Genomic DNA, 13,686 nt, shown 5'->3' with positions numbered 1-13,686 from the left:
AAACTGCAGAAAAACCTGAGAGTCTCTGGATTAAGTATAGAAGTGTGAACAACAAGGATGTTGTCGTGGTGGGAGTCTGCTATAGACCACCAGACCAGAGGGATGAGGTGGATGAGGTTTTTTTTAGGCAACTAACAGAAGTTACTATATCACAGGCCCTAGTTCTCATGGAGAACTACAATCACCCTGATATCTGCTGGGAGAGCAATACAGGAGTACACAGATAATCCAGGAAGTTTTTGGAAAGTGTAAGGGGCAATTTCCTGGTGCAAGTGCTGGAGGAACTGACTAGGGGCAGAGCTCTTCTTGATCTGCTGCTCACAAACAGGGAAGAACTAGTAGGGAAAGCAAAAGTGGATGGGAACCTGGGAGGGAGTGACCATGAGATGGTCGAGTTCAGAATCCGGACACAAAGAAGAAAGGAGAGCAGCAGAATACGGACCCTGGACTTCAGAAAAGCAGGCTTTGACTCCGTCAGGGAACTGATGGGCAGGATCCCCTGGGAGAATAATATGAGAGGAAAGGAGCACAGGAGAGCTGGCTGTATTTTAAATAATCCTTATTGATGTTTCAGGAACAAACAATTCCAATGAGTAGAAAGAATAGTAAATATGGCAGGCGACCATTTTAACGTAACAGTGAAATCCTTGCTGATCTTAAACACAAAAAAGAAGCCTAAAAGAAGTGGAAGATTGAACAAATGACCAGGGAGGATTATAAAAATATTGCTCAGGCATGCAGGAGTGAAATCAGGAGTGGGGAGGGTCATTCCCCAGTTAGGGTTGCACATCAGCCTGGTTTTACCCCTTCCTAAGATCCACCCTGTATTTTATTACTGTTACATAGTTAATGTTGGGAATCAGAAAAGGCATTGCTAGTCCCTCACCACATCACCATCACCACCATAGAAACTAAGGAAGAATTTACTCCGCTTCATAATTCATGGCATGAAATGATTTCTTGTAAGGGGATGAAAATTATTCCTTCTCCTACAGGGCACTGAGATGCTGAATATACCAGAATATATTGTTCGATTTAATGGAAATAAAGCTAACAGAAGATCGGTGTCTAAGGACACTAGACTGCTTTGAACATCTCAGTCCAAGATTTCAGTTGATGTATTTATTGGTTTTGACTCATAAGACATGGCATGATTTGGGACATTGCCAGAAGTAAAATACAGCATTTAAGCATCATTGTTATGCTCTGGTATCTCACCAGATGGGATATGATAGACAGAGAAATGATCTGTTCTGTCTTATCAGTATTTGGCTACCAGGGACCCAGGCTGGTATAGTAGTGATTGATATCCACATAGAACACCCTCTTCCCCATCAGAGCAGTGTTCTGTCCTTGGACTCAGTTTTCTGACACTTTGCTCTGAAATCTACATTTAGACTTCAAATTTCAGCCTGTAACCAGGAGAGGGAAGGAGTTTCTGAATATTTATGGAATTAATTCAGGAGATTTGATTAAGCTTTAACTCTATATTCTTCCAATTCAGTCACACAGATTTATTGTTCCTAAACTCAGCCCATGGCAGATGGTAGAAACCAAACAGTCATCATGGAATTCATCCTCCTGAGATTGGGGGATCTCCCTAACCTGCAAAAGCTTCTCTTCCTGATGTTCCTAGTGATCTACATGGCAACCGTGGCCGAGAACACCCTCATCGTGGTGCTCATTGTGACTAATCAGCACTTTCACACCCCCATGTACTTCTTCCTGGGGAATCTGTCCTGCCTGGAGATCTGCTACACCTCAACCATCCTGCCCAGGTTGCTGGCCAGTCTCCTGACTGGGGACAAAACCATCTCAGTCAGTGGCTGCATCACACAGCTGTATTTCTTTGGTTCTCTGGCAGCGACAGAATGCTGTCTCCTAGCAGCAATGTCTTATGATCGATATTTAGCGATATGTAAACCCCTGCACTATTCAACTCTTATGAATATCAGGATTTGCGTCCAACTGGCTGCTGCATCATGGTTAAATGGTTGTTTGGCTGTAATTATCTTAATCTCATTCCTATCACACTTATTATTCTGTGGCCCAAATGAAATCAACCATTTCTACTGTGATCTCATCCCACTGATGGAACTCTCCTGCAGTGACTCGCCTTATTATGTTGGTTGACTTCATACCAGCCTGTGTATTCATCCTGCCTCCCTTCCTACTAACCCTGACATCCTATATGTGCATCATCACCACTATTGGGAGAATCCCTTCCACTATTGAGAGAAAAAAGGCCTTTTCCACCTGCTCCTCTCACCTCATTGTGGTGACAATTTTCTATGGAACCTTAATGGTTGTCTACATCCTACCGAAACATGAAACACTGAGAGACCTGAACAAAGTGGTCTCCATTTGCTACACAGTCCTGACTCCCCTGGTAAACCCCCTCATCTACTGCTTGAGAAACAGAGAGGTCAAGGAAGCCTTGTGCAAAGCAGTCAGTAAATGTAGCTTTCAGAAAAATGTGCAAAGACTCTGAGATAATGACTTAGCCTGAGGGTTTCACAGGTGTCTGGGTGATTTAAGCAATCAGCCCCTATTAAAATTAAGGTGAAAAATCCCAGTGAACATCTCAGCACTCAGTCTTGTCCATCTCAGTGGAAGGACCAGGGAGGGAGGTGGCCATAACCATGTTCTCATCATGCAGTTATTAACTGGGCACTAGGCAGAATGGAGACAAAATTTGAGCCAATTTTTTAGATCTGTAAAAATAATCTTTATTCAAATAAATGTTTGGACAATAAAAATAGTAACTCCTTGTGCAGCGATTGTGGGGACATAAGCCTGGGAAATCTGCCACCCCTGAAATTGTGCTTATTGACAGCATAGCCCTCTGCAAACCAGCCATCTTCACTGCACTCACACAAGCCAGATGCAAATAACCAGGTCCCTTCAGGGACCTCTGGACACTTCACCAGGAACAGCTTTATAGTTCTTATATGGACTACACCAGGCTGTGACCAGCTCCAGCAAAGCAAAAGCTACAGGCTTACTGGCCTCTTGGAGGTGGGGAAGTTGGGCAAACAAAGAGGTAGACACACACACCAGGTCCCCTGGGATTGCCCAGCCCCCGCTGGGGATTTGCCAGGGCACATGTAGAACTGAGGCCATCTCTGCGGTGGGATCTGTCAAACGGTCACTGATGAGTGACTCTGCATGTAGCCCTACAGGACACTGGCTGCTCTGCTTCCACCAGCTGCACGGAGCAGTTCAAAGGGAGGTGCCCTGTTACAATGAGCATCCCCAAAACTGACTGCAGCAAGTGCAGAGTCCGAGAGGGCTAGTTCTGAAGGCACAGTATGTAGTCAGCCCCAGATAACGCAGACAGCTCTGCTCCACGCAGGGCCCTCTCCTCAGGGGGTGAGGCAGCTTATGGTGAGAGGAAGCAGCTAACACCTACCAAAGGGAAGAACCCCTGAGTGCTGGCTCAGTCACTGTGAGCACGTCAGGGCTTGGCCAGAGGCAGGGGAGCTGGGCACCAGTGAGAATTGTATGTCTCCAACTCTGCGGAAGTTATTTCCCAAGGGACCTAATGGAGTTAGTCACCCAAATCTTTGAAATGGGAAATGGACACTTATCTCCCTTAGACACCTTTAAGAATTTCAGCCTGGAGAGCCACTGGGATTCTGTCATGGTAGCTTCAATCTATGCATTTCCATTGGAAAGAGACCCCGCATCAACAGAAAGGCACCGGATGGATGAGAAACCCTTGCTGAACCTTTGAGAGCTGCTGCTGTTGTATGTGCTCTTGTAGCCACTAATGTTGTAATTTTTATTTATTTATTTATTTATTTATTTATATATATTTACTGTTTTGTTCCCAGTGGCTGTAGTTTGGAACAGCGTACACCGAACAGTAGGTAAGAAATGAGGAGAGATGTGATTATGCTGTCTAGGGCCACTAGAGGGCAGAGGAATGGGACAAGTGCAGCCATGCTGCCCAATGGACACCAGCCAAAGTGGAAGGGCAAGAAAGGAGACATTATCTTGCCAAATGACCAACAGAGGCAAGTGGGAAGGGAGGTGAAGCTGTATAATGGTGTATAAGTGTTGAGCAGAGAGCACTGAAGAGAAGACGACCTCTGTACTGCGTAATGAAAGGTGGATAGTAGCAGATGTTATGGAGTGAGTTATGGGCTGTTATGCTAAATAACGGCTGCCAGGTGACAGTTTCAAGAACGGGAATGAGGCAGCTATAATGAGAAGAATCCACTAGAGGAGAGGAGAGAACAACAGGCTGTCATGCTGGGAAATTGACACTAGATGGCAGCGAAGTAGACGAAATGAGGTGGGTGGAGGCATCAGAAATACTGACTAGTGACCAATTTAGTTCAGTAGGTAATATAATAATGGAGAAGTTATACTGAAAAATGGCCATTAGGGGGCTGCATCTCTTGAATACTAATTAAGGGGCGGTGCAAGTACATTATAAGCGGCCATTACCTTGGACAGGCATCTCCCAAGAATGGAAGCAGGTGTTTGTCCATGATCTAAAATATTTTCCTCAAAGGATCATTAGACCGAAAAATGATGTACAATGCGACTTGTATAATTGTAAGTCACACTGGGCATTGTTAGCTACAAAGCTTTGGAGACCCAAAATGGGAGAAAAGTTGAAGTGAGACTGTATTGAAAATCATGAAGAAAGAATACAAATATGAAAGAGCGTTTACATTTATTAAATTGAAGGAGAATCCCATTTTCCAAAGGTAGATCACATGCACCAGATCATCCCTTCAGGTAACTGCAGGTATCTTTACTGAGAAAGTCCTGTTTCTGCAGAATGATGCAAGTCAAGAACCTCAGTGGAACCAGAGTCCTGTCTGCCAAATCCTGAAGAGCTCTGTGTAGTCAAAAGCTTGTCTTTCACCAACAGAAGTTGGTCCAATAAAAGGTATTGCCTCACTCCCCTTGTCTCAAACTCTGAGAAATGAGCTCATCAACTCAAATGTGAGCTGTCCTATGACTAGAGGTAAGCCCCCAATTCCAAACTGTTGCTGCTTTGCATTTATACATCACCTTCCAAACAAGGGTATTAAAGTACTTGAGTAATTAAGCATTAGCAATGTAAGATTCGCTTTCTGTGACGAATGTGGGAAGTATCTGTATTCATTTTTACGAAACATAATCTGTGTCAGGATGCTGGGCAAAAGTAGGTAGGACAAATGGTAGGAACTTGAGAACCCAGAACTGAAGCCAGGGGTCAGAGTTAGTATCAGGGTCAAGAGTCAAGCTGAGGGTCAGACCCAGAAACAGAAATCAGGAATTGGGATGAAGGAGTAAACCAGGTTTCGGCATCCAGTTGGGTTCCAGGGGTCGATCAGGAGTCAGAATCCAAGTCAGAGCCAAGGTCATACCAGGACTTCAGACACGGAGAAGTGAAGTGGTCAAGGCAGCTGACTGGGATCCGCATTGTTGCCTCGACACTTCTTGGTGTGCCCCATTGGTGAATATAGGGTCAACTAGCCAAGACCACTGTCAGTCTGATCTTGCGGAGTGGAACTTACCGTGGCATACAACCATTGTAGATTATGGGCCATAGGGAATGAGTCAGCTACAGGCACTGTATGGTCAGGTGGCAGTATAGGGATATTACTTACCTGTTAACCTTACAGGCCCAGATCCAAGTCCCACTGATACTTACAGTTGCTTTGGATTGCTGTGGTATGGGTAGCTAAGGGTTAAGTTCTGCAAGGGTCCCCTCATGGTAGCTGTAGACATTCCTTAATGCTCTGATGCTCAAAAGAAAAAGCCCCTTGAGAGAACTGCATGAAGCAGTGTATTAGAGATACAGGGTGGGTAAGGTAATATCTCTTACTGGACCAACTTCACTGGTGAGAGAGACAAGCTTTCAGCTACTACACTGCATGAACCAGTGTAGTCAGGTTCAGGTAGGGTGATTAGATGTCCTGATTTTACAGGGACAGTCCTGATTTTGGGGTCTTTTTCTTGTATAGGCTCCTATTACCCCCCACCCCATCCCGATTTTTCACACTTGCTATCTGGTCACCCGAGCTTCAGATGCCCTTCTCAAACCCACAGGCGACATTTCGGTAGGAACCCGGAACTAAGGGACTTTGGAGTGGATAAAAAGACAGCCTGTGGCTCAAAGTGTTAATGTGATGCTTGGATATATAAACAGGGTAATCTGGAGCAGAGAGGCTATGTTACCTCTGTATTTGGCACCGGTGAGACCACTGCTGGAATCCTGCATCCAGTTGTGGTACCTACAATTCACAATTCACGAAGGGTTCAGTGAATAGCCATGAGGACAATTAAAGGATTCGAAAGACTCAATGAGTTCAATCAGTTCAGTTTAACAAGGAGCAGGTTAAGGGGTGAACTGATCACAGTCTGTAAGTAAACATGTGGGGAACAGAAATGTGATAATGGGGGGCTCATCAATCTAGCAGAGAAAGGTATAACAAGGGTTAACAACTAGATGTTGAAGCTAGACAAATTCTTACTGGAAATAAGGCACAGGTTGTTTTTTTTCAGTGAGGGTAATTAACCATTGGAACAATTTACCAAAGAGTCGTGGTGGATTTCCCATCAGTGGAAATTTTTAAATCAGGATTGGATACTTTTTTCTAAAGGATCTGCCCTAGTTCAAACAGGAATTAATTCAGAGAAGTCTTACGGTCTGTGTTTCACAGCAGTTCAGACTAGATGATCCCAGGGACCCTTCTGGCCTTGGCATCTATGAATAAGTAGGGAGAGATTCTGATTGGGGTGTCAGACTGTCCGAGAGGCAGGGCCGGCTCCAGGCCACAGCGCACCAAGCGCGTGCTTGGGGCGGCACGCCGCAGGGGGCGCTCTGCCGGTTGCTGGAAGGGCAGCAGATGGCTCTGGTGGACCTGCCGCAGGCATGGCTGCGGACGGTCCGCTGGTCCTGCGGCTCCGGTGGACCTCCCGCAGACACACCTGCGGCAGCTCCACCGGAGCCGCGGGACCAGCTGACCGTCCGCAGAAATGCCTGCGGGAGGTCCACTGGAGCCGCGGGACCGGCGAGCGGCAGAGTGCCCCCTCGAGGTGTGCTGCCATGCTTGGGGCGACGAAATTGCTAGAGCCGGCCCAGCTGAGAGGCCAGGACTGCGGGGGGCAACCTGCCTCATTTTTCTTGGGGGTTACCTGGGTTAAGTGGAACCTGCTTATACTGTCAAGGAAAGTCTGCGTATAGATAGAAAACATGTGTATAGGATTTTATTGTTTTAACCCTGTTTCCCTCTGCTAGTTATGTTTCTGTGAACCAATCGATCACACCTGTTTTTGAAGAGTCCATCCTGAGCCACTAGAGGTTCACATTGGTCACAGTGTCCCAGAGAGGATTCCATAGGAAGGGACAAAGCCAGTTGTAGTTGCTGGAGATAAATACGGCTGGTGAAACAGGGATGTTGTAGCCTGCAGACACAGAGCACCCATTCTATATATATGGGAGATAGAGAGCTGGATAGACAGCTGATTACTTCAGAAGAGAGAGAGAGAGAGAGAGAGAGATCCAAAAAGAATAGACAAATCAGTGAAATAAAAGTTTTAACTTTCCTACCAATATTGGTTGGAATTTTCTAAGTGCCTTAATGGATTTAGGTGCCTGACTCGTCAAGAGAAGTGTGTGCCTAACTCCTTTAGAGCGCTATTGAAGTCTCAGCCTTAATGGTTCAAGAATTCATGTTACAGGGAGAGAATTCCCAGCACAATTTAACAATATTTTCAGGTTCTACAACTTATATAATGGAAACGGTTTTCAACACTTATTAATATTTGCTAAAGATGGTAAAACTGGCTCTACCTGTTGGGAATTTTTTATATTCTGAAACCATGTAACAGTGTGAAAGAATCACAGAGGTACATTCATAGATTTATAGATTGGAAAGCCACAAACGACCATTAGATCATCTAGTCTGACCTCCAACACTAGATTTATTGATTGAGTGATTGATTGATTTGGCTTATACAAAAATATGAAGACTTTCTCAGTGATGGTATCCCACATTTGGACAAACCTTGTCATGAGAAGAGATATGAGACGATGTGAATCAAACTGTGGCTGGATTAAAGCTGAAGTATGTTTTTGCCAATCATCTGCACGAGGTATTTTTCTCTTCTTCAGTTTTTACCCTTCCTAGATACACCCCATGGCAAACACAGAATGGGGGAATCAAACATCCATCATAGACTTCATCCTCCTGGGATTCGGGGACCTTCCTGAACTGCTGATCCTATTCTTCCTGCTGTTTCTAGTGATCTACATTCTGACCTTGTCCGGGAACATCCTCATTGTTGCTCTAGTTGTGGCTGATCGGTACCTTCACACTCCCATGTACTTCTTCCTGGGGAACTTGTCCTCCTTGGAGACCTGCTACACTTCCACCCTCCTGCCCAGGGTTCTGGTCAGTTTCCTGACAGGGGACAAGAGCATTTCTGTTATTGGTTGTATGACACAATTTTATTTTGTTAGTTTCTTTGCTGATGCAGAATGCTATCTGCTAGCAGTGATGTTATATGATCGGTATTTGGCAATATGCAAACCACTGCATTATGCAGCCCTCATGAATGCCAGGTTCTGCCTGCAGTTAGCAGCTAGGTCTTGGATAAATGGATCTCTGGCTGTTATCATAGTATTATTTCTTATGTTACAATTAACTTTCTGTGGCCCCAATGAAATTGATCATTTCTACTGTGAAGCCACAGAAATGTTAAATCTATACTGCAATGGCACCAACCAGATAGAGCTTGTCATTACCATCCTGGCTGCTATATTCACTCTGCCTCCATTCGTATTAACCATGATGTCCTATATGTGTATCATCATCACCATCACGAGAATCCCTTCCACCACTGGGATGCAAAAGGCCTTTTCCACGTGCTCCGCTCACCTCATTGTGGTGATCATTTTCTATGGGACCCTGATCATTGTATATCTGCTACCAAAAACCAACACACTAAGAGACCTAAACAAAAGTGTTCTCTGTCTGCAACACAATTCTGACACCTATGGCCAATCCCTACATATGCAGCATGAGAAACAAAGAAGTGAAAGAGGCCCTGAGAAAAATTGCCAGTAAATGTGTAAATTTTACAAGAAATTAGAAATCACAAAGTTTTTGTTTCTTACTATATTGAGGGGAAATGGTGAGATGCAGAGCTGGTTTATTGTTTTATAGAAACAGATTCTGGGTGGTCCCTAGTTCTGACTAGGTGTTTGGGAATGTGCTGCTATAATATTTGAGGATGTGCAAATATCCGAAATGTGAGCTCAGTCAATACCAGGATTTTTATATTCAGAATAAAATTGAACTGTATTACACTTAGAAATTCCATAAACTAAGCCCAAGTAAGAATATAGGATACAAGAACAATTTACACTGGGATTATCAAAGGATCCTAAGGGGTTTACGGGTCTGAATTTCAATGGGCTTGTGTTACCTAACTCCCTTAGGTCCCTTGACGATCCTGGCTGAATGACATGATATTTGAAAGTATACATTGATTTTGAGTGCCTCAGCCATTGGGGATCCCCACTTGAGACACCAAAATTTTTCAGAGCACATAGAATTATCATAATCTGTTGTGTGTTCAATGGTGGGAAATGATCAGTTCACCTCATCTTATCTAGGTATATGACATGGCTGTCACCAACATTAACAATGGGACACCTCAAGAAAGAAGAGCTTGTCGATATGGGCAGAAATTATATGAATTTGAAGAAATATGGACCCTATTTCCAGATACTTTTGGATAAAGAATGCTGAAATAATGCCTGACTTCATTCCTCTGGACCTCTCTGCTTTCTCCTTCCCGCTTCCTGCCCCCATTCCCCAACTTCCTTTTTTTGCCAATTTGTGTCTTTTTTCAAATTGTTGTTATCCCTTCCCTCACATGCAAGGTTTGTCTGATTTTGTATTGCATAGACAAGTTGCATAATTGCCTATATTTTTTAGCTAGCCTGTAAAATGTGCAGTGCTGGGTGACATGTACAAGCTGTAACAATTTTTCTTGTTTGTTTCTTTATTAAAATTAATAAAAAATGAATCACAAAAATAAAATGGGACACCTCACAATCACTGGCGGGAGGTAGTGAATTCCAATCCCCGTATTACAGAGGCACAGGGCAGATTACGGAACATGCCCAAATCCACACAGAAAGTCTGTGGCTGAGCAGGGAATTGAATGCAGACGTCCCGCATCATGCTTCAGGATCCTATCGCTGCACCATGCTTTGGCACCCGAGAGGATAATGCCTCCCCGTTCTCATTAGTTAGCCTCCTGTGGTTTCTACAGGCCATAAGCTACTTACTCCACAAGAAGAAGGTGGGGATTGAGAAAGAGGCATTTATTCACTGTAAGTGCCACTGGATGACAAGCTGCTATCCTAGTAGAGGGTGTGGGATGGGAAAGGGGCAGCTATACTGTACTACGGGGCAGCAGTAATTCTCTAAAGTGCCCTCTAGAATGCAGCTTTTATGAATATTGGCAAAGTGATATTCTCATTATTCCTTTGTATTATGGCCATGCTGTAATAGGACCACTCAGAAACCTGGCCCTGGCCCCATTTTGCTGTGCAATGCACAACCACAGAGTAAGAGAGTCTCAGGCTTTGGCTACACTGGCACTTTTATAGGTAAAATTTGTCAGGCAGGCAGGGGTGTGAAAAAATTACAGTTAGGCGAAGTAAGAAAATACTGTTTGAGAACCAATTATAGTTTGATTGTGGGATATTTACTCTGTACATTGTGTCGTGATGTTGACTTTGTGTTTTAGTGGTTACAAAGCTTTAACATTTTGAATCTCAACAGCTACTATCAGTAAATAACTGTCTGACCCCTTCATAATTTCCCACAACTGTGAAAATGTAAATCAATACGAATAATAAAAAATGTTTAAAAATAAACATCAATATTATCCGCTGAAATGATAAAAAAATAAAACCTGAGTTTCACCAAGCCTAGAGACAATGCACAAACAGAAGAAGGAGAGTCAGAGCCTCGCAATGTCACGGAAGAGCCAGGCCGTTCTGTTTTTATTCTGATTACTGGTTTGGGGTGGGGTTTAGTTAGGAAGGATTTGGCTAAATGAAAAGAAGTGAGGGCAGATATGCTGAGGAGAGGGGATGGGGGAGCACAGAGAAGGGAAAAAGGTGGAAGCCGTGAAGGAGGAATATATGAAGGATGTTCCAGTAGTTAGGGCATCATTCTAGCATTTGGGATTGGAACTGGATGAAATTTTTCATTTGAACAATTTATTTCATTGACTGAAACTATTTGATGTCATTTTGCCTAATACTTTTGGCCCAAAACACTGGGGGCGTGGGGGCTGGATTCACAAAGAGACTTTGGGCTTGTTCACAAAATGGCTGGAGGAGAAGAAAGCAGCAGAGGTCTGTGTTTTAGCTAAGGGTTCAACGCCCACCTGCAATGTTGGAGACCCAGCTTCAAGTCCCTGTGCTGAAGCAGAAATTTAAATCAAACCTCCTGTCTCTGAGGGGAGTGCCCTAACCCCAGGCCATAGAGTGTTCAATGGTGGATCTCTTCCAGCCTTGCTGTTGAAGCTTTTCCACTTATATAAAATACCTCAATAGTCATTGGCTCAGGGAGCAAACATGAGAATGACTCTACAGCCTAGTGGTTGGAGCATGCAGCTGGGAGATAGAAGACCTTGACTCAAGTCCCTGCAGCAATGAACCTGTAGTTATTGATACAAAGTGGGACAGTTTCAACAGAAGAGTCTGAGAGACTCCCACCCCTCTCTGAGCAGCCTGTCGCTCCAGTCAGGGCGCTCACTAGCAAGGTTCTAGGACTGGGATTTGTATCTGGGTCTCCCACATCACAGGCTAGTACCCTAACCACTGGAGCAAAAGTCATAGAGGCAAACGGCCCCATTCTCCACTGCCCATTTCATGAATGGCACCTAAGGATCCTTGTGAATTGACCCTTTTAAAGATTCCTGGAAGCCAAATGTTTCCAGTTGAGTAACATGGTATTTTTGACAAAAAGTGGATTTTCTGTTGCATTTTAGTTTGTTGAAAATTCCAGATTTGGTTCAACCTGAAGCAATTGTCTTTTCTGATTTTTTGAAACTGACACCAAAACAAAAAATCAGCTGTTTGCTCAGTTCTACTTGGGATACCTGTGTTCCAGTACCTGCTCCACCGGAGATTCCCTGTTTGACCATAGAAATGTCTGTGCTTCTGTTCTCCAGGTGTACAATGGAGAAAACAGGCACTCCATACCTCACAGGTGTGTTGTGAGGATCAATACATTATAGCCTGTGGGTCACCCAGCCACTACAGCAAAGGGGGGCGGATAAGTATCTTTTGGAGAGGCAGGACTGTCTCATGAACAAGTGTCTGAACACACCCAGAGGAAGTGAGATTACCCACACAACACAGCTGGTGTCCGACACTGGACTCATGTAATAGGCAATTACTGAACTGACCACTCTGTGGAAGTGAAGCAGAAATAAGAGTGAGGGAATGCAGCAGTGATGCAGATGAAAAGAGGCTCAGGGAGGGGCCGTCTCACAATGACTAAGGAGATCCTGGCCCTGCCTGCTCAGGTCACACTCAGCAGTGATGGCGGAGGTAGGGAAAGTGATCAGATTTAGCTAAGCCTGACCTAAACACAGCCCTTTTGTGACCCAAGTTGATGCTGTTGGGCTCGTCTACATGGGGAATGTTACCAGCATACTTATACAGCGACAGTTACACCAGTGTAACGCCCCATCTGGACACTCTTATTCTGGGTGAAGCTGGCTTTTTCCCAGTGTCGCTGGCATCACTTTCAAAGCAATATAAACTGAAGCAGAAACTGGTGCTCTGAGTCCAGAATAAGTGTTCTCACATGGGGAGTTTTGCCAGTATTGCTATAGTGGTGCATTTGTACTAGCGTTATTCCCTGTGTAGACAAGCCTGTAGTGTCCCCAGTTGAAGCTAGCTTATGATGGAAGATCCTTGCTCCATGTACCTGGTTTTGTCCCAGGAAATTGCTGGTGGGTACCAATAACTGGACTGGATGACTGGGCTTTATTGGGCTTGAATGCACTGGGAGGCCTAGGCTGTGATTATCATTTGGGCTAGAAGACTCTCCTCGAGAGGAGAGAACTTTGGGCCAAGCAGGCTGATTCTACCAGGACTTGTGTTTGTGCCATCTATGTTGCGAACCCAGCTGCAGCTCCCCTGACACAGTAGAGGGAAATGCCTCTCAGAAGTAACATCAGGGGAGACACAACCTTCTCCCTAAGAGGATACAAATCTGAGGAGGTGAGTGCGCTCTGTTTATAGAGAGAGGAGAACATTCTCCAGGGGAGATCTCAGCACCTGCTTGTCTCTTCAGGAACACATGGGTCTCTTTACCGAGAGAACCCAATTCCTGGAGAGAAGTGAGAGAGAAGAACTTGACTCCTGGTCACCAACCCTGAGAGATCCAAGATAATCTACTGGAGGCTGAATACCCTGTGGTCTCATGTGATCATTATCCCTCATGCTGCTGCTGCTATGCACTGAGATCCATCTGTCAGGGGATACCACTAAAGGATTAATAGGAATACTGCCTGCCTGCTCAGCTGAAACTGATCACTGGCCTCCTAACAGTGGCAGAGATAAAAGGGCTGCAGAGCAGACAGTTATGTTAGCTGACGGTGAGACTGAAGGACTGTTAGAGGAGTCCCTTTTGCTTC

This window comes from Gopherus flavomarginatus, chromosome 12 (genome assembly GCF_025201925.1).
Source record: "Gopherus flavomarginatus isolate rGopFla2 chromosome 12, rGopFla2.mat.asm, whole genome shotgun sequence".
Taxonomy (NCBI): Eukaryota; Metazoa; Chordata; order Testudines; family Testudinidae; genus Gopherus; species Gopherus flavomarginatus.
The sequence above is the reverse complement of the archived record's forward strand: the minus strand, read 5'-3'. Positions refer to the sequence as shown.